General features: G+C 29.7%; 1 long non-coding RNA gene and 1 pseudogene across 1 annotated transcript; one reads left to right on the top strand and one right to left on the bottom strand.

The window, feature by feature from the left end:
* The first annotated feature begins 1,975 nt into the window (after window positions 1-1,975).
* On the top strand, window positions 1,976-5,524 carry LOC101489004 (delta-1-pyrroline-5-carboxylate synthase-like; annotated as a pseudogene).
* A 4,974-nt stretch (window positions 5,525-10,498) lies between these two features.
* Window positions 10,499-11,672, bottom strand: LOC113787237 (uncharacterized). Its single transcript, XR_003473747.2, has 2 exons — window positions 10,780-11,672; window positions 10,499-10,697 (listed from the first exon to the last, which is right to left on the bottom strand). It is a non-coding gene; the product is annotated as an uncharacterized lncRNA (long non-coding RNA).
* Between the last annotated feature and the right edge of the window lie 8,940 nt (window positions 11,673-20,612).

Raw genomic sequence — 20,612 nt, 5'->3', positions numbered from 1 at the left:
AATATGTTAGTATCATCTAATTTGAAAAAATCATTATAGACAATTTATCTTCTAATTTGAACAAATCACAACTTTTTAATTGATACTTGCACCACATATCTTCTCACAATATTGTATTTAATGCAAATTCATGCACCACATATCAACTTTGCCACTTAGTTGCACAACTGATGCAAAGATTAAATTACAACATTGTAATACTCCAAATATTTAGGAACAAAAGAAAAAATATTATGGGCTAGTAATCATTTATAATCAAACACAAGTTCTCAGATTAATACAATAAGTTTTTCACATCAATTTGTTAATTTGTTAATGATAATAATAGACTACAGTCTGTTAACACAAGAAAAACATATGCATACAAGTAAATTGATATACCAACTTAAAAAAGAAAAATCATCAATGAAAGAGACATCATAGAAGCCACTCTAACAAAATTAATTTCCATTTAGTCAAAAACCGTATATTTGAAGTAGTTTAAACTATTTACCTTCTAAGAACTAACAACAAAATCATGTCAAAGAATCAATAAAAAACAAGTGGACAAATTATTCATTACTTGTCCAGGACTTGCATCATCAAAATTAATGGCCAAACCTTATCACATATAAGTTAAACAATAAATCATTGGAAAACACGACAGGAAAATGCACAAACTCACTTGTTCATGATTGATAAAAATAAAAAATTAGTTTAACATCATATTACTAAAGGCATTTTGTTATCAGATTTATAGAATTTCTCTTAAAATTTTACCAAAATTTATATGTAATTCAGCATGAATTTCAAAATATTGTAAACAGATTGACTACTACTAATTAGATTGAGTACTCCACAAATAAAGAATTTTATATTCAACAATAGACAGGCTAACAAAATCACCCAAATATATATCAGTTTAGTAAAATTTGTACAAATAAATAATTTTCCAATCCATATATATAAAAGAAAATACCGAGGTTTAAAATCAACAAGAATTGTCGAGGACCTGCTCCAGATTCTTGGTAAATCTACCAAAATAAAGTTCATATACAGTTATGAATATAAAGCTTATATACATTTTTGCCACATTCTAATCAGACCAAGTATCTATGTTCTTCTGCCAAATTATATATTTAACTAAACTCTCACTACAAAAAAAAAAGTATCTATTGCGACATTAATATGTTGTGATAATTTTTAATCTGTCGCTAATACTACCTTTAGCTACGGTTACAGTGTCACTGTTTCTAAAATTATTATACTATTTTGTAAAAAAAAATTAAATGTGCATAAATGTAGCTGAGAATGCAAAAGAAGTTGTAACTACTAATATTTACGAAACCCGTTCCCCTTTGGTCTTGTATCATCTCTCGTTTCACTTCGCGATTTGTTGTAGCAAGTAAGTTATATTCTCTTTCCAAATCATTTCAGTTTGCGATTTCAGTTTTTATTTTGGTAATCTTGTGTTGTTAAGTGTCATTTTTTTTGCGATTTGCTGAATGAAGTTGTGGGTTTGTGATTTGTTCTATTTTTGAGCTGATATGGGTTTGCAATTTGTTCTGTTCTTGAGTTGATATGGGTTTGCGATTTGTTCATTCTCACGACACAATATCCTCATTTTTGGATTAGGGTTCATTTTCTCGGATGTCATTTTCTCTCTCTAAACTTATTAAAGTTAATGTTTTAAAAAAATTATTCTGCTTTTGATAATATAGTCATGTCATGGTGGTTTTGTAATACTTGATATTTCCTTAAATTATAAGCATTGCCTGCAGGATTCTTCTGGTATTTTATGGGACAATGACAGTTTGGCTGGTCTATTAGCACTTGAACTTAAAGTTGATCTTCTTGTTTTATTAAGTTATGTCGAGGGCCTTTATAGTGGTCCTCCTAATGACCTAATCTCAAAGTTAATTCATACATATATAGAAGAAAAACATCAAAGAGAAATTACTTATGGAGAAAAACTTCAAGATTAGGCAGAGGGGGTATGACTGCTAAAGTCAATGCTGTTGTTTGTGCTGCTCATGCTGGCATCCCTGTTATTATAACTAGGTATGTAACATTTTGTCTTGTGTTTCATTTCACGAACAAAGTACTTGCACTGAAGAATGAAGATAGCTATTTTCGTTTCACTTTCATACCATAGAGAAATTGTTTTAATTAGTCAATGTGTTTTCAATTGCGGAAAATAGTGGTTTGTTCAAATTCCGTTGCGCAATTGTGCTAATGCTACAAGCCCACTACAAGCCTATGACCGCTATTTGACATTATTATATAATAAATAGTGTATCGCAAAACAATAGCAATTTGTTCAAATTGCGCTATACTATAGCACCGCTATTTAACAACACCGTAATTAATTTTGTTTAAAATAAGAGAAATATAGTTCTCTGTATCATGTCATGTAGATACAGTGCTCATTTATTTTATGCTATCAATCGTAGCACATAGTGCATGCAACTCTAAGGGGGAAAAATAAAAATGGAATTTTGTTTTGCTTGTAACAATTGGTATTTACTAAAGTATCTGTTATATCCTGAGATATAGTTCAAGTAATGAAAAAGGCTTCTGATATTTGTCGCGACTCGGGAGCAATATTATAATTTGCATGAATGTAGAGCATGATTTAAATTTCAAGTATACATTTGGCTTTTACATTTTACTGACAAGGAAATTGTATTTCAACCTCCGTTGAAGTGGCTATGCCACAGTCAACATCATACGAGTGCTTCAAAGGGAGAAAATGGGTACTGTCTTTCATAAAAATGCACATATATTGAAAAACATTAAGCAAGAGAGCGCACATGAAATGGCAGTTGCATCACGTAATAGTTCTAGACAACTTCAGGTAACAACAGTTACATAATGAAAAAACTTCTAAACTGTACTTGCGAATATTAGAACATAAACACAACAATATTTATAAGAAGGCAAAACTCTCATGTGCTAATTTTTTGTATTCACAACACTTGAATCCGAAACCTTGCTTAAGCATAACCATGCTCCTTGCCGCTTGGACCAACAAATGTTGGTCCTTCAAACTCTTATTAACCACCCATTAACTCATTTGTAACATGTTTAACATCTTCTAAAGTGTTTGATGTAAGTAACATCTTTCCAGTATTTGGTTAAATGACAAATTCTTGGTTAAATGACAAATTCTGAAATGGATTTTGTAACTAATTATGTTCACTGATCTTGATCTAAGATAAAAAAATATAGTCACTGACTGATTTTACCAAAAAATAAGTTCACTCATTTTGACTGTTCTGATTGCTATTATGTGTCCAGCTTGCTGATAAACTCATCCTGGAGAAAATATCACGTCCTCTGGCTGTACTCCTGATTATATTTGAATCTCGACTCGATGCTCTTGTTCAGGTATTTAAGGCACTTTGTGTTATCCATTTTCCATTTTCAACTATTACTTAGCTTGAAAAATATAAGAGCATGATTATAAACTACCTATCTAGTATAAGTTGATTGTTGTTTCATTATATCATATTTCAATATATCCTTCTCGTTTATGAAATATTCATTTCAAGTTAATTTGGATATTGATGTATGAGTTGTTTAATAAATGAATTAATAGATTGCTGCATTGGCAATTCAAAGTAGGAATGGGTTTTTACTTAAAGGAGGAAAGGAAGGCCGAAGATCAAATGCTGCCTTACACAAGGTTTATTCATTTATTTTATTAGTTGAGGCTGTAGTTTTTTCAGGTCAATCTAGATCATCATTTTTGGTATAATTAACCTTCCATCTTTACATATATATTTCTTCTTTGTTGTAGGTGATTACTTCAGTCATGCCAGATATAGTTGGCGACAAACTCATTGATCTTGTGACTTCAAGGGATGAAATTCCAGATCTACTCAAGGTAGATATTACAAGTTAAAATCCTCAAAATTATATTTTTGTGATGATATTCACTAATTAATATACTTTGCCACAACTTGATGATGTGATAGATCTTGTGGTCCCTAAAGGCAGTAATGGCTTGTTTCGCAAATCAAGGAGTCAACAAGAATTCCAGTTCTTGGTCATGCTGGTATTGTATCATATATAAATTTCCTATGTGTAAACATGTAAGAAAAACTAGGACTTCTATTGAAATTGTTATGTTTTTTTTATGCAGATGGAATTTGTCATGTATATGTTGACAAGTCTGCTAATATTGATATGGCAAAGCAGATAATTAGGGATGCAAAGACTGATTATCCTGCTGCCTGCAATGCAATGGTAATTAGCATTCACATCATTTGCAATGCTTTGTTCCCTGTAAAAAATGTTCATCAACATTCTCCTAGCCTGTTGGATTTTGTTTGCTTGTTATTTTGATGTTGTGAATAGAATTTATGGACTATGCTCATTGAAATAACGTGTCATGATATTCTTAGGAAACTCTTCTTGTACACAAGAATTTGTCATGTAATGGTGGACTTAATGAGCTTATCCTTGAACTCCAACGTGAAGGTTTGACCTTATTTCATAATGGATTTATATGAACATTGGTTTAAATGGAATCTTTTTGTTTGTTTTTTCGTAACATAATGGATATAGTTTTGTGTTTAAATGTAGTAATCTTTTGTGATGATTGAATATGCATGGTTTAACTATGCAAGAAAGTGCATCATAATTTTCTCAAAATTGGAGAAACATGTATAAATAGATCTAAATGACTTGCAGGTGTTCAAATGTATGGTGGACCAAAAGCCAGTGCCATGCTAAACATTGTTGAAACGAGTTATTTTCATCATAAGTACATCTCACTTACTTGCACAATTGAAATTGTTGAAGATGTCTTCGCTGCCATTGACCACATAAATAAACATGGAAGACATGTTCAAGTCCTCGAAATTATTTTCATTTTTGTTATCATTATCACTAATTTTATTGAAGGTCTTTGCTGCTTTATTTGATGTTTCTACAGCGGTCACTGAATGCATTGTTACAGACGATTCTGAAGTGGCCGAGACTTTCATATCTCAAGTTGACAGGTATCCTTTGCTTTCAACAGATAGTGACATAGCATTATGAGATGGAAGGGTAATTCGGATGCTATTCCCAAAGTTTGATCTATTATTTTTAATTTTGGGACATAATGTTTTCCTCAATCATGCAAATATTAATAGTTTTTAGTTTGCTTTATTCTCATGTGTATAATCTAAATCTTTGATTAATCCCATCAATTTATAAAAGTTGAAAAGAATGCTGAACTATGTTTTTGTTTCTGATTATTTTATTCATCTAACTGTTAGACATTTTCCACATTAGGATTAGTTTTCATTTTTTAGAACTCAACAAACATGAGGATTAAATAACTATTATTACTTGATGTTATTGGTTGTTTAAAATATAAATTTTTGCCTTACGGGTAAACAGTGCTGGTGCATTCCACAATGCAAACGCTTTCGCTTGGGGCAGAGGTTGATTTTATGAGACTGAAAAATAAATTGTATGTTTCAATGACATTAGTTAATAAAAGTAAATTATAAATTTAAATTTAATTTACTGTTAATAATAGTTTAGAATTACAATTAGAAGGGAGATAAAATAAATTTAATTTAATAAATTAAATTAAGTTTTAGTGATTGACAATACGGTTGAAATATATTAATATTTTATTTATATTTATTTAGGTTTTAGTGATAGATAATACTGTAGGAATAGACTAATTATTTATTTATATTTATATAGTTTTTAGTGACAGTCATTATCGTAGGTAGAAATAAAAAACATGTAGTGACATTCCTCAGAACATGTAGTGACAGTCCTCAAAGTGTAGCAGGACGCCCCCTTAAAGTTGACACTAGATTTAGGTGTCGCTCAAAGTATTATTGACTTTTACCTACAGTTTTTAACTTTTAGTGAAATATTTTGTGTCACGATAGGTCAATTTTTTTTGTAGTAAGCTTATATTTAATTATAATGTATTATTTCTTATTGCATATACAGACACAAACAACCTGTTATTGTTTTTGAATATAAAATTATAACATCATTTTATAAATTTTTTGCATAGTTCAGCTACAAATTAGGATTAGCATAAGAAAATAGTTCAACCACAAATTAGGATTAACATAAGTACACAATTCAACCATAAATTAGAATTAACATATGCACACAATTTATCCACAAATTATGATTAGCATAAGCACACAATTCAACCACAAATTAGGATACAACCAAAAGCTAAACTAATTGAAAGTTAGGATTAACATAAGCACACTCACACAGTTCAGCCACAAATTTCAGATACAACCAGAGAGCTAAAGTAATTGAAAGTTAGGATTAGCATAAGCACACTCACAAAGCTAAACTTATTGAAAACAATCAAAGTTTTAAGAAACACCAAAATTTAGTATAACTTATATTCAAGCATAAGCTATGAACCTAATATACCAAAAACTAGAGTGACCTTCCCCCAAATGTATAGAACCCTCAGGATGCATTTCATTATCCCCTGAAAAGTTCATTCATAGCATCTAAATCAAAAACGAGCACATACATGATTATAACACCATTATAACACAAAGAAAAGGTTATTAGTTTTTGTCAAAAGATTGAAGTGAGAAACGGTGCCATCAGAGTTATCAGTTTTCGTTTTTCTCTTTTAGCAATTTGAGAAATTGATAGATTACCTTGGCAAGAGTTGATTTTGTTTCCAAGATGACAAATCACCTTCTTTGATAGAGGTGATTTCGTTTTCTTCAACATTGACAGAGGTTGAGGGATTTGGGGGGTTTTCATAAATTTTAGGGTAAACCTAAACTGAGAAAGGAACACACGCGGAACTGAGAAAGGAATACATGCGAGACTGAGAAATGAAATAACAAAATCAAGAAAATGAAACGCGGGTTGATTTGAGTGCTATAAACAGCGATGACAGTTTACAAAAACCACCCCAGGAATCGTCGCCAAGTTGTGGTGAGGGCGGTTATTTTAGAACAGTCGCAGGCCAAATGTCGTAGAAATGAAAAATTCTTGTAGTGACACTACCTTAAAATAGATAGTAATTAATAAAAATCTTATCTTCTAACTTAATCAGCACACTAGCAAATATAGTTAGGAAATAATTGTTCTTATTGTTATTATTACCACGTTAGCAAAAAAAAAAAAATTGCACGAGTAATTATCGTTTGGGCAGAGTCGTTTGATCATTTGAATGATGAACTTTTACACAAAACAAACCATCAATTTATAAATATGCATATTTATGCTTACTTTTATAACTTGTTGTCGAAGATCCCACATTTAAACATTTATTTATTGATGTTGTTGATAGTTTATTTGTCAAAAATTGTAGTCATTGTTAAAAAGTTGAACGTGTGGTGAGACTTGTTTATGTAATTTATATGCAAGTAACAAATAGTGAAGATGGAAATTCGTAAAAACTGCAAGCATACGCATTGCATTAAATTGACTATTGTTGCAAGTGTTGGTTTGACCGTTACAAGTGTTGCAAGTACTTTAATGTCAGTACCATAGGATTTGACAATTGTTCCAACAATTTTCACATAACGTTGTAGTGGTTACCTCCGCAGCAAATGATGACATCATTAGAGATGCCACAAGGATTCATGTTTCGTAATAATCTAAACGATAGAACTCAAGGATTCAATTATGGGTTCACACAAAAGGGGCCTTGATACTCTTTGAAAGTTGCGGTGGCATAGGACCCCAAATATTTAGGGGCACCGATTTTTGTGCAAATAATATATATATATATATATATATATATATATACTTAACACACTTAAAAATAAGTTAAAGGTATTTTCTTAAAAATTATATTGTCATATTAAAATAGTTTTAAATACAGTATGAAGGTGTATTTTATTATGTTATAGTATAATATTATTTCATGTTCCAATTTAAATTAGACATTTAGGTTATTTTATATACTATAAAGAGTTGAAGCAACATTCCAATTTGATGTTTTAAAGACAACAAACATCTTTAATTATACTTTTAAGATTTTGGTCATTTTGTGATCTAACTTGTGTTTGAATATTTTAAGATTGATAACAGGAATTGATTTTAATCTAAGTATCTCATTCACATATATACCAAGGCATCACTAAATATTACATAGAATTCTGCATGATGCAAAAGAACGTTCTATTTGATTGTTTCATATAACAAAATTTTCTTCCTCGTATTAAAGCAAATTTCATCATCTTAAATGTTTTTATGTCAAATAAAAAATAGACAAAGATGAATTTTGTAGTTGAAATCATTTCAAGAATATTGCATTTAAGGCATATTGCACAAACAAGCTGAAATGAAGGATAGTGAAAGAACATTCTTTGTGGTATTAACAAAGAAACATGTCATAAAGGCTTTGATGGATCTATTTCAATTCCAACACTATTTTCAGATTTCATTTAAACCAATATGAGCAAACCAACTCACACTTTTACATACATATGTTATGCCCATGATTATGGAAAGAGCATTCTATTTGTTCTACCACTTGCAAGCACAAAAAGACAAAAGCCAAGTACATGCAAGTACAAGTGGCAGTTGTTGCCTTTCCTCTTTCCCATGCTACATCAAAAAAGCAACTTGCAGTGTCCCCTTGCTCCGATTTCTCAGCTACCTTTGGGTCACAAAAAGTAGAAGAATGTTCTTCTCTTAAAGAGAATGTTCTCTTTGAATTGCACTAAAACATGAAGATATCTCATCAAGAAGATTGCTTTATGAATTCTCGTGTCAAATAGTTGTTTTCTCCTTCAGCAAACCGTAGTTCTCCTCAATTATAAAAAGGAATAGATGATGAACATGAAAAGAAATAGTCTAAGCTACAAATCATCAATCACTTGTTTTATTCTCAAGTTAATCTCAAGGCTCTTTTTTTTATTATCATACACTCTTCAGTTGTCATAAGCAAAGAACCTAAACACTTATTCATATACTTGTAAAAATATATCAAAGTCTTTCCTTTATGAATTTTGAGAGTGAGGTTGTATTAAGTCTATTTAGACTGAGTTTGTAAGCCTATTAAGGCTATGATAATACATGTTATAAGTCTGCTTAGGCTTTGATTATATAGGGTGTATTAGATCAAGTTGCGATCTAAAGAAAATATTGAAAAAGTGCACTCAAACAATGTTCTCTTCAACAAAACAATGAAAAATCTCACAGGGTGTGTGATTCTGTTTACTTTCATATTTTACTTTTTCATATTGATTACACCATATCACCGTCATTTACATTTTTCATTAAACACTTATGATGAAGAACACTTTCTTTGTTCTAAACCAACATTCTTATCCAAGTGACAACTTGAGATGTTAACTTTTCATTTAATTTTTTAAAGGTCACAATTCAAATTTCCTTTCTTGTGACATTATTCTACTTCATAAAGTTCCAACCCAAATGTCAAACATTTAAAAAAAAAAAAACTACAGCAATATCAAAGCATCAAATCACCATCATTCATAGACAAAAGACAAATTTGTTACTAACTTTTAGTGAAAAATCCCTCTGAATGGATACAATTAAACCTCGAATTTGTTAAATAGTCTTTTATGATTCATTATTTTTTATATATCATGGATCAAACAATTGACTGACTAAATAGAAGATTCGAACAATATAAAACATATGATAGAATTTTTGTTTTGTATTGAAAGACACTTAGGTCATTTTCTGTGAAAATTTGAAATTATGATGTCAAACTCATGAAATATATTTTGAAATTATGATGCAAAAATCTTAAAATTTGTTTTATTTTGTTACGTCTGATATCTCTTGGAGGTCTGGTAACATTTGCGAGATGTCTTGGGCTATTGTGCCCGAAAGCTCTAGGTGCTCTACCGATGTTCCTATTGTTATTGTTGTGGTTACCATTATTGATGTTGTTGTTCTCATCAACAACTTAAGACATATTTTCTTCTAGTATCATATAAAGTTTGAAGAAATAGAAACAGATGACCCTTCTTGTTTCTCTTTCTGCTTGGCTAGTTGTTTATTCTTTCTTGTTCTACTATTGTTTCTTCATGCGGTTCGATCAATCTCTTAATTGAATTCTAACCGGTCTTTTGGAACCTTTCCTCGCATAAATAAGAATCAACAAACTAGCCAAACAAATTTGCTAACAAGAGATATTAGAATAAAATTAAATTAAATAAGAAACAAATTTTAAAATCAAAATTGCTTAAGACAACAAATATTGTTGTAATGCTTAACATCTAGATGCAAGACCTCGACAATGGCGCCATTTGATAAAAGTATCAAAGTAGTATAAAAAGTTATCATATCCATACAGACTTGAGCGATAGTTTACACGTTCAATAGATGTTACAATCTTTTAGAAGATATTAAGAGTAATATGGTTTCGATTGCATCAAACTAAAATTATGATACACATAAATATTGGTTAGAAAAACAGTGAGGTTAAATTGTTGAAATCAGATTTCATTAATCACTCTCTAATGCATCCATTATCACTTCAATTATCATCTTATGACTTTAAACTCATAAAAAGCATTAGAAGCAAAGATAAACATTGGTATTGATGAATAACTTAAGATCAAAAGAGATACACATGAGTATAGTTAATTACATTAATCTCAACAAAGAGAAGTTTAACTACTCGTTTTCGTGGTAGCTTTACAAAATCAAGATGAAAAGAGTAAAATTTGATGTTCCAAGATGGATTCAAAGCCTTTTCCAATGTCTTTCTAATTCAATATCTCTCCCTGATTGCATCCAAAAGAACTCTTTTCAAAACGACAGAAAAATAAGCTTTTATAATAGTAGAATAAGTGACTTTTCTCTTACCGAATCTCTAATTCGCTATGCAGGTAAGCATTCTTCATGATGAAGCAATTTCCAGTTGTTCACATCACCTAATGTTGGCTCAACAAAATTAAAATTTGCTTAGAGAATTGTGCTCGGAAGTCTTTAGCAAACTCCTTGCCTTAAATTCTCTTAGCCAACCTTCTTTTGGCTATGCGAATTCCAACTGCGTTGTTTCTTTAATTTATTCAACTAGTTCACCTCTATGGTGAGTTCTTAACCTAACCCTTTGTGTTGGCCTGTACAAAACAATATGGAGTATACTAATCAATCACTAAAAGACAACAAAGACGGATATGGACCACATGGTTATTAAAGAAAAAACAAACCACAAAACAACGGGGACCACTTCTAGCATATGAGTAACAACATGAAGATAAAAGCTGAAGGTTACATACCCACAACCCCAAACTTAAACAACAACATCAATTATCATATAAACATAACCATAATTCCAAATTTAAACAACAAAATCAATGACAATATAAACATAACAACAACACCAAACTTAGAAAACAACATCAAGATAAAAATTGAAGGTTACATTCCTCTCACAATACTTCACTTTTTCTACAGCTTGGGGAAGATCCAAAAGATGTTATGTGGTTCTCCATGACTATGACGAAAAGAGAACGAACAAGAGCGACACGATGGAGAATGAACGAGAATCAAACAAGAACACGATGCCATTGATAATGAAAATTGCGATTAAGAACACGATGATGATGAAGGTTGTGAATGAGAACACAATGATGACGAAATTATAGGGTTTTCGGTCTGTATTTGAGAATGAACTTTTAATTTAGGTTTCCATTGTAAATGATCTTAACTACTCAATAAAAACATAAGTTATATACATATTTAATATTTTTGGGATCGATGAATCTCTTTCAAAACTAATGTATTTTATTTTCTATTTCAATTTGGATTTTAAGGTATCACATATTTAATATTTGATGAATGTGTAGTATTTAATATTAATTTTTAATATTTGATGTTGAATGAATTGCATTATTGTCTTGAATACTTTGATGCCATGATATGCTATATTACATTTTATTATGTGTGTTATACATACTTATATTATACTATAAACAAGTGGATGAACTATATTGAGATAATTAAAGATATGCGCTTCATTATTTCTCATATCTTCAGATAAGGTAATCATTGTGCCAACAAGATTACTTCGTTGGGTCTTCAATATAATGACTTTGTTTGGTATGATATTGTCTCTTCTTGTCTTTCAGAATTTTATAACTGTAATAGCTTAAGGTTTCCTGAATATCGTTTTTGATGATGTTTTTAAAGGAATTAGACTTTGGTTTTCTATGTACTCTTTTTCCTTAACTAATGTTTTATTCATTTGGGTTTTCTGGTAAGGTTTATAAGGAGGCAAATGTTGTATATGCCCTTGGTTGTTTATGTTGGGTTTTGGCCTAGTCCCCATAATTTTTTCCTGTAATTTGTCATTTTTCTGATTGAATAAATTTTAGGGGATTGCATATGATAAGTGATTTTCTGGAAGGGCCAACATATTTTGTATGTCTTGAAAATCATGTGATGCATTTGCACTCTAATTCTTTTTCCAAAAATATATTTATACTATCAACATGATTTTGAAACTCACCTCATTTGTTATTTGTGTTTTTCTAGCTTTTCCCTGCATATACGACATCACAATTATTGCATCTTAAAGAGTCTTGAAGTTAATGTTTTGGAGAAGTCTCACTCTTATAGTGACACTTAATATTTTTTTAGTGTCTTGTATTTAATCATGTCATTTGAAATGATGTTAACGATGTATTTTTCATAAAGAGTAGTTTACTCGATTTTATTGTTATAATTGTTATAATAAGTGAATCGAATATTAGTTTAAGTAGCAATGTGCATTTGTGTAAATGTGATACCTTAAAATATTTTTGTAACTTTTCTATGAAATTTGAGAAGATTTTGATCCTCTTATTTAAGTTATTTAAGCCATTAACCTTAAATTCCCTACTAGATTCTTTTTTCAAATCAACAGTTCTATGTGGGTAAACTTTTGAAATTATAAAGGGTCTTGATCATCTAGACTTAAGTTTTCTAGGGAACAATTTATGCCTAGAATTAAAAAGCAAGACTCTCTTCACCACATGGAAATTTATTCTTTGAATCCTCTAGCCATGCCTATTTTTTAACTTTCGATTTATACATCTCAACATTTTCATAAGAAAACATTCTATTTTCATCAATCTCATTAAGGTGCATCATTCTTGTTACACCAGCTTGATGTAAATCCAAGTTAAATTTTTTTATGGCCCAAAATGCCTTGTGTTGCAACTCAATGGGAAAATGGCATACTTTGCCAAAAATTAGCCTATAAGTTATTTTATAAACAGTCCTATAAGCCCACATAGCATCTTCCAAATGGAGAGACCAATCTTTTCTAGATAGGTTTACAATTTTTATCTAGAATTCTTTTTATCTTAGTATTTGAAAATTCAACTTTTCCACCTTTTTGAGACATTAACTAATGAAATTCTAAATGTAAAAATATAGATTCGTTTTATTTTATTTTATCATGTTATCTTAAATACTCATTTACTTTAAAACCCAGTAATTACTTATTCAATTGTATTTACAAAAATAATGAATTAGAATATTCGCAATTACAAAAAGTAAACTTAATGCGTAAAAAAAAAAAAAAAAAACTCCTAACGCCAAAAGTCTTATCGTTTTACTATCCAAAAATAAATCTTAGTTGGTCATAACTCTGGAAGCTTATGAAAAATTCTCCCAACAAGTCTAACACCAGTACAAAAGTATCTTGAATCCTCCAACTGCATGCTATTGTGCTTCCTCCCATTTTTCTACTAGGTTGGTATATGACATTATTTGCTCGAGTAACACTACATGTGACGTCCTGTCAAATGTAAGGTTCGTCTTCAAATAACAAACACAGAGAAAATAAGAATGAATATATATTTATTATAGCAAAAATATTAATAAATCACATACTTCAGTTAACAATTAAAATTTCAAAGAACCAAATAAATAAATCAACCAAAATGCTCAAATCCTATTTGTTAGACTATATGTCAACACATGATTCTGAAATATCACTATCTCGTAGAGCGAAAAGTCCGACCATTGAATAATGTCCCACCATCAAACAAATACTCTTTTGAGTTTCATGTTCAGTACCCCACAATTGAGTATTTTTCTGAATCACATTACCTTTACAAGAAAATGTCGTCACGTACTCGTGACTAGGTCCAGGCCACCAATGCATGCTCAAATGTCATCACCCTAGATAGTAACAAAAAAAATATTCAACCAGAGCGTCCAAAACTATTCAACCATGTTCTAAACCACCTTTGTTTAGACACAAAGTCATCACCTTGAGTTACCACCCATTACCATTCAAAATACGCAAATTGCTTAATCTCATAATATCACTCGTAAACATTTAGTTCATATAGCACACATATTTTGAAGATAACACACAAACAAAACCAATACATAATATCACATTGCAATTATATCACATATAATACAAGTAGGAAAATGAATGAAGTGATGCCCTTACCGTTACGAGTGTCGTTATTAAGGTTCCTACATAGTGAGCGGTCTTTGCTCCAAATACGTTACACCTTCCCAAATTAATTTACTACTCACTTAGTGTTAGAACTTATACCTAATTCTTATTCAAGATTTGATGTTGACTTAAGGTTTTTAGACACACTATTTCATTATATTTTTAAAAGATATCAATTCTCTCAAATTAGCGAGCATACAAACATGAAACAATAAAAAGAACTTTGAGTCCATATTTAGCACAAGTGCCTCATGGTAAATCCAATAAAATAAGGGGAAAATGTAATTTTTCAAATATTTCTTTTGAATCAAAATTCTAATACAATAAGCATCAAGGATCCCTAAGACTTCCTTAGTTCACTTCTAAAAATTTAACAATAAAATTTTACGACACTTGAACACAAAATTCATTTTAATTATTACAAAACAAAATAACAACTCTATCATGAAATTATTTATGTTTTATTAATCAACACAACATCCACAAAATTATCTCATAAAAATCACAACTTTAACCTTCTAAAAGAAATAACCATAACAACAACTTTCAATACATTTATTATTTAAGGAAAAATTATTATTTTTAACATCAATAATGTTTCTAAAAGTTTTTTCAACACTCTAAGTATCACAATATAAAATTTTAAATAAATAAAAATTTATTTTGTAGCCAATAACGAATTCTATTTATTAAAACACGATATAGTCCTTATAACGACTTGTATAGAATGAAAATTAATTTTTGACATAGAAAAATATTTTCTCTAAATTAAAATAGGTTTTTGAATCAATATCAACTAGGGACTTCTATATCTTTTTTTATTTATTTAACCTAAAGTAGCTATTAATTAGAAACTACATTTATTGTCTTCCTAAGATAGGGCAACGCCAATTTGACCAACCTGTTTCCTTCTTTTCCTTTTAATTTTTTCTAATTATTTTTCTTTCTAAAAATAAACCATGTCGTAAACATATATACATTTCAAAAATAAATTTTAGATGAAAAATAAAATAATAACAAGTCCATAATAAAAATATAATATAATTTAATACACATAAATATGAATTTAATATTATCAATATTCTTGTCAATTAAAATAAGTTATATCTTATGTTTTATATATATGTATAACATAATAAAATTAAATGAAACAAAATGTCTTTCAAGCTCTACTGATAATAGAGAGAAAAATGAGGGTCTTATAATAAGTAGTTGCAATTTTATGTTTAAATTCATATTATGACAATAAATTCTATAAAATTTTGTTGCAAAATGAATTCCTTCGTCACTAATGATAACACTTGGTGTCCCAAATTTAGTAAAATATATTTTATAAATAAATTTGGTAACAACCTTGGTACCATTAGTAGAGTTGTCAAAAAAGCCCCTAACTATTAGGTCCCCTTAATTTTTTTTCTTATTAAACCTTTAATATTAGGCCCCTATAAAAATAACTTTTTTTAAATCTTGGTCAATTATTTTATGGGGCTTAAGAGAGGGGGCTCAGATGGCTTATAGGCCCCCAATATTTTAATAATATTGAGATTTTTTCTTGAAAAATTTTTGAAATTTATTTTTATCGAAAAAATAAAAAAAATATTTTTTTTCTCAAAAACTTTTATGAGAAAATAAATAAAAAATTCTCGAAAAAAATCGATTCTTTTCTCCAATAAAAATATTTTGAAAAAAAAATCGAATTTTTTTTATCGGTGAAGATATAAAAAAAAAATTTTAAAAATTAAAAAAAAAATCAATTTTTTTTGAAAATGTGGACCTATAGGCCCCACTAAGCCCCCAAAATTTTAGGGAGCTAGGGCTTACTTTTTAGGGGGCTTTTAAATTATAAATTTTTTTCCCCCTTCAACATGTGGGCTGGGACTACTAATTAGAGGGTTTGTCAAATTAACAGCTCTAACCATTTGGACACATAATCAACAAGAAAATTTTACCCTGTACCCCCATTTTTATACCTGTACCCCCATAATTTTTTGAAAATGCCAAGTATACCCTTAATGTTTTTTTTCAATTTTTTTTACTGTTTTATTTTTTTCAGGATCAGAAAAAAGATTTTCAGTACACATTTGATTTCCGGAAAACTTTTTTCAAGTTTTTCGGTACAGAAGGAAAATTTTAAAAAAGATTTCTGGTACAGAAGTGAAAAATTGTACTACCGGAAAACTCTATTGAAAAAATTTCCGGTACAGAAGTGTTTCCGGAAAACTTTCTAAGACCATTTTTAGAAATAATAATATGCCATAAATATTTTATATACCATAAATAATTAATAATTAATACATCATAAATACACTATAAATAATTAATACATTGTAATAATTAATAATTAATACGTCATAATTAATAATTAATATACCATAAATCGTTGTTTGTCGAAAATGTTAAGTCTCAAGTTTCTCTGAACAAGCTTCTGTACCGGAAAAGTTTAAAAAAGTTTTCCGGAAAAGTGTTATGTACCGGAGAACTTAAAAAAATGTTTTTCGATAGAGTGTTATGTACCGGAAAACTTAAAAAAATGTTTTCCGGAAGATGCTTCTGTACCGGAGAACTTAAATCAAGTTTTTCGGAGTGTATGTTGTGTACCGGAAAACTTGTATTCAAGTTTTCCGAAAGTGTAGGAAAAAAAAAAAAACCTTCCGTAAAACTTGAAATGGTAAATTTCTTGAAATTTTAGCATTTAAACAAGGGCAAAAATGTCATTTTATTCATGATTTGGGGGTATAGGTATAATTAAGGGGGTATGGGGTAAAATTTTCAATCAACAACTACTAAAATTTAACGATTGTCAAAAGATGGGGAAAGGGACCATAAATTCTATTCCCCAAACAACAAGTATTTCCACTACAAGAATACCTTGCAATGGCATTTATGGCTTTCTTGATATATCGCCAACTCTTTAACATCTATTACAAGCTTTTATCATGGCATGTGTATCCTTGAAGATGGTTAAAAATAACCTATTTTAAGAACCATTGCACCTATCTTGGATCTTCCAAAATGTCCTCAACATGGAGATGCATGGCAATGCTTCAGAATTGCAGGCACTTCCTCATTTGCAGCACATCATCTTAATAACTGATCAAGACATTTAATGTAAAAGTATGGTTCATCCCAGTAATAAGCTTGAAATTATGAAGAAAACTTTTTCTCTATTTCATTTGCTAAGAAATTCACCAGATCAAAATACTAAGGTGTTGCAACATCTTGCTCATTCTAGATAAAGTCAAAAATTGTTTATCAGAGAAAGTATTCTTAATGAATATTTTGTGCTTGCTCTCTTCACTCTCAATTATCTTAGAAAGGTGATATGCAATATGATTTTCAACACCTTTTCAATCTCTTATCTACATATCAAATTCTTGTTGCGGTAATACCCACCACCTAAGCCTTGGCTTTGCATCTATCTCCGCAATTAAATATTCAATGGCAACATGATTTGTATAAACAATGACCTTTTCTCCCCTTAAATAAGATATGAACTTACGAAATGCAAACACCACAACCAAAACCTCCATTTTCAGTGGTGGTGTAATTTAGTTTAGCGTCAACCATAGGTCTGCTAGTATAGTAGATTGAGTGAAATATCCTTCCATGCCTTTGACCAGGAACTTTCTCTACAATCATGTCGCGTCTGGGTTGTCTGCGGAAAAAGAGAAGTCGCCACCAATTTTATTTTTTTTAAAAGAAAAATTAAATAAAACCTAAAATAAAGTTCTTGAACAAAAAAATGGATTCGGAAGTCGATTACGAATAGGGAAAACAATATTACTCTACATCGTCCATTAAAAATATTTACCGTACGTATAATTAATTGTACACAAATTATTTATTTATTTTTACCCCTTAAAGAATAATAAAAAAAAGAAAATAAATTGTTTATATTAATAAAAGAAAAAAAATATTTTTTTTTATTAATTTGGTTTGACAAGGGAAAACATTGCTCCTACGTATTCCCAAATGCAATAGGGAAATCAAAACATACGTAGTTCTTGGGTAGAAAATATTTATGTATTGTCCGATTTATATAATTAATTTTTTATTTTTATTTATACATGTATAAAAAAATGTAATAATAATAATAATAATAACAACAACAACAACAACAACAACAAGAAAAAAAGTGAGATATTTGTTCATGGATTATATCTTCTATTTTTGTTTTAAAGCAAAGAAAATTGGTTTTTGTTAGAAAACAACGTAACGTAGCGGTATGTGAACGAGACAGATGGACGCGACAATGAAGAAACATGTTAAAGGATTTGCTCGTACGTTGTTGGATTTGTCGCGGCACAAAGGCCACCAACGATTGGGGGTGACTGATATGACGCGGCGAGCGAGGATGAATTTCATCCGACTGCAGCGACCATTAATTCTAATTCTAAGGGAAAAACCATTTATCCGTTATAACGATTTTGTTTTAGTTTTTTGATAAAGACGTAAAATCAATTTTCTATTATATTACAATATGTTGAAAATTGTTTTCTTGGTTTATAAACATCAATTAATTATAATTTTTTTTATTATTTTGTATTGCAAATAATTTTTTTTAGGAATAAACAACTTTAAAAAAAAAATGAAAGCTTAATAAGCAAAATATATTTTAAAAGGATGCAATACAAAGATTAATAAGCAGAAAATTAGAGAAAACAATAAGAAAGTGATACCTTACTGCTGAATTGGTTTTTTGCTAGACTGATTTTCTCAAGATCAGATTCTCTTATCATCTTTTGCCTATTAATCTCTCCCTTTTTTTTTCTTCTATGATCTCAAATTGTGCTCCATTTTCTACTCTTGTTTTCGACTATTTATAGACTTTTTGGGTGTGTATTACAAAAGACAAGAGAATAATTGCTAATTGATAACCATTAATCTATTTCTTTTTGGTTTCTTTTTATTTAATTAGTCACAATTATACTGATTCTTATTACCATTGATTCGTTTTTTTTTTTTTTTCGGTTTCTTTTCTATTCATTTGATCACCATTATAATGATTTTTATTACCATCAATCCATTTATTCAATTAAATAAGTTTGTTTTTTATTTTATTTTAGAATTTTTATTTTAGAAAAAAGTGTAAATTTCTGAAACTGCATCAAAGGCAAACAGGAACCAAAAACATCCATGATTTTCTAAAATTTAAAGGTCTAACTGTTTATTTTTATTATTATTTTTATCATTATTATTTTTTTATTAATTTTTATATATATTTATTAAAAATCTTAAAGTAGCGGACAAAATTAGGTTTCAACAGCTGCCCCTCTTTAAGTAAAGATGACAACTCTAATTTTGACTGTATATGATTTTGGTAAGTCTTTTACCCAACTTCAAGATACTAATCGTTTTCTCAACTTTGGATGCGAATTGTTTTCTCGGCTTCAGTGCGAGTCGTTTTCCTGGCTTCAACATGCGGGACGTTTTCTCGGCTTTAGGTGTGAGTCATTTTCCCGGCTTCAACATGTAGGTCGTTTTCTCAATTCAATGCGAGTCGTTTTCTTGGCTTCAACATTTGGGTCATTTTCTCGGCTTCAGGTGCGAGTTATTTTCCTGACTTCAACACGCGGGTCATTTTCTCGGCTTTAGATGTGAGTCGTTTTCCCAACTTCAAGATGCGGGTCTTTCTCTTGATCTCTTTTTTGTCCTCTTCTATTTTTTCCTTTTCTTTCGTTCTTTCTCTTGGTTTTTTTTTGAAGAAGAATTAATATTGTGATCTTAAGTTGGATTTCATGTTGTCGTCTGCCTTGTACTATAAACAACCTATATTATATCTGATTTCATTATATCGAGGTATGATATATGTTTTACTTTCCAATACATGATAATCATAAGATGCATTCTGGAAAGAGAGTTTAATTATAAAGATGATAACAGTATATATCAATATATTGAGATTCAATATTTGTCGTAAGAAAAAAAAAATATACATAAGTTAAAACAAAAGAAATTGGTGGAAGATCTAACTTGGTTACTAGTAATTCAAAGGTAGACTATACTAACTTCTTATGCCATAATCCGATCCATATTGTTGATTCTGTCTTTTCGAGTGTATATTCTTTGTTTTTGTTGTTGTTTTTCATCTTCTCTCAAGTCGCCCTTTCGGGTTTTCAACTCAACATATATTTTTTGTGTACCCTAATTTTTGCCTAGGTCGCCCTTTTAGGTTTTCAACCTAGTGAGTATGTGTATATATATATATATATATATATATATATATATATATATA

Source organism: Cicer arietinum, chromosome 6, assembly GCF_000331145.2.
Source record: "Cicer arietinum cultivar CDC Frontier isolate Library 1 chromosome 6, Cicar.CDCFrontier_v2.0, whole genome shotgun sequence".
NCBI classification, from domain to species: Eukaryota; Viridiplantae; Streptophyta; class Magnoliopsida; order Fabales; family Fabaceae; genus Cicer; species Cicer arietinum.
Note: the sequence above shows the minus strand (reverse complement) of the source record. Positions and strands in the feature narration are given on the sequence as shown.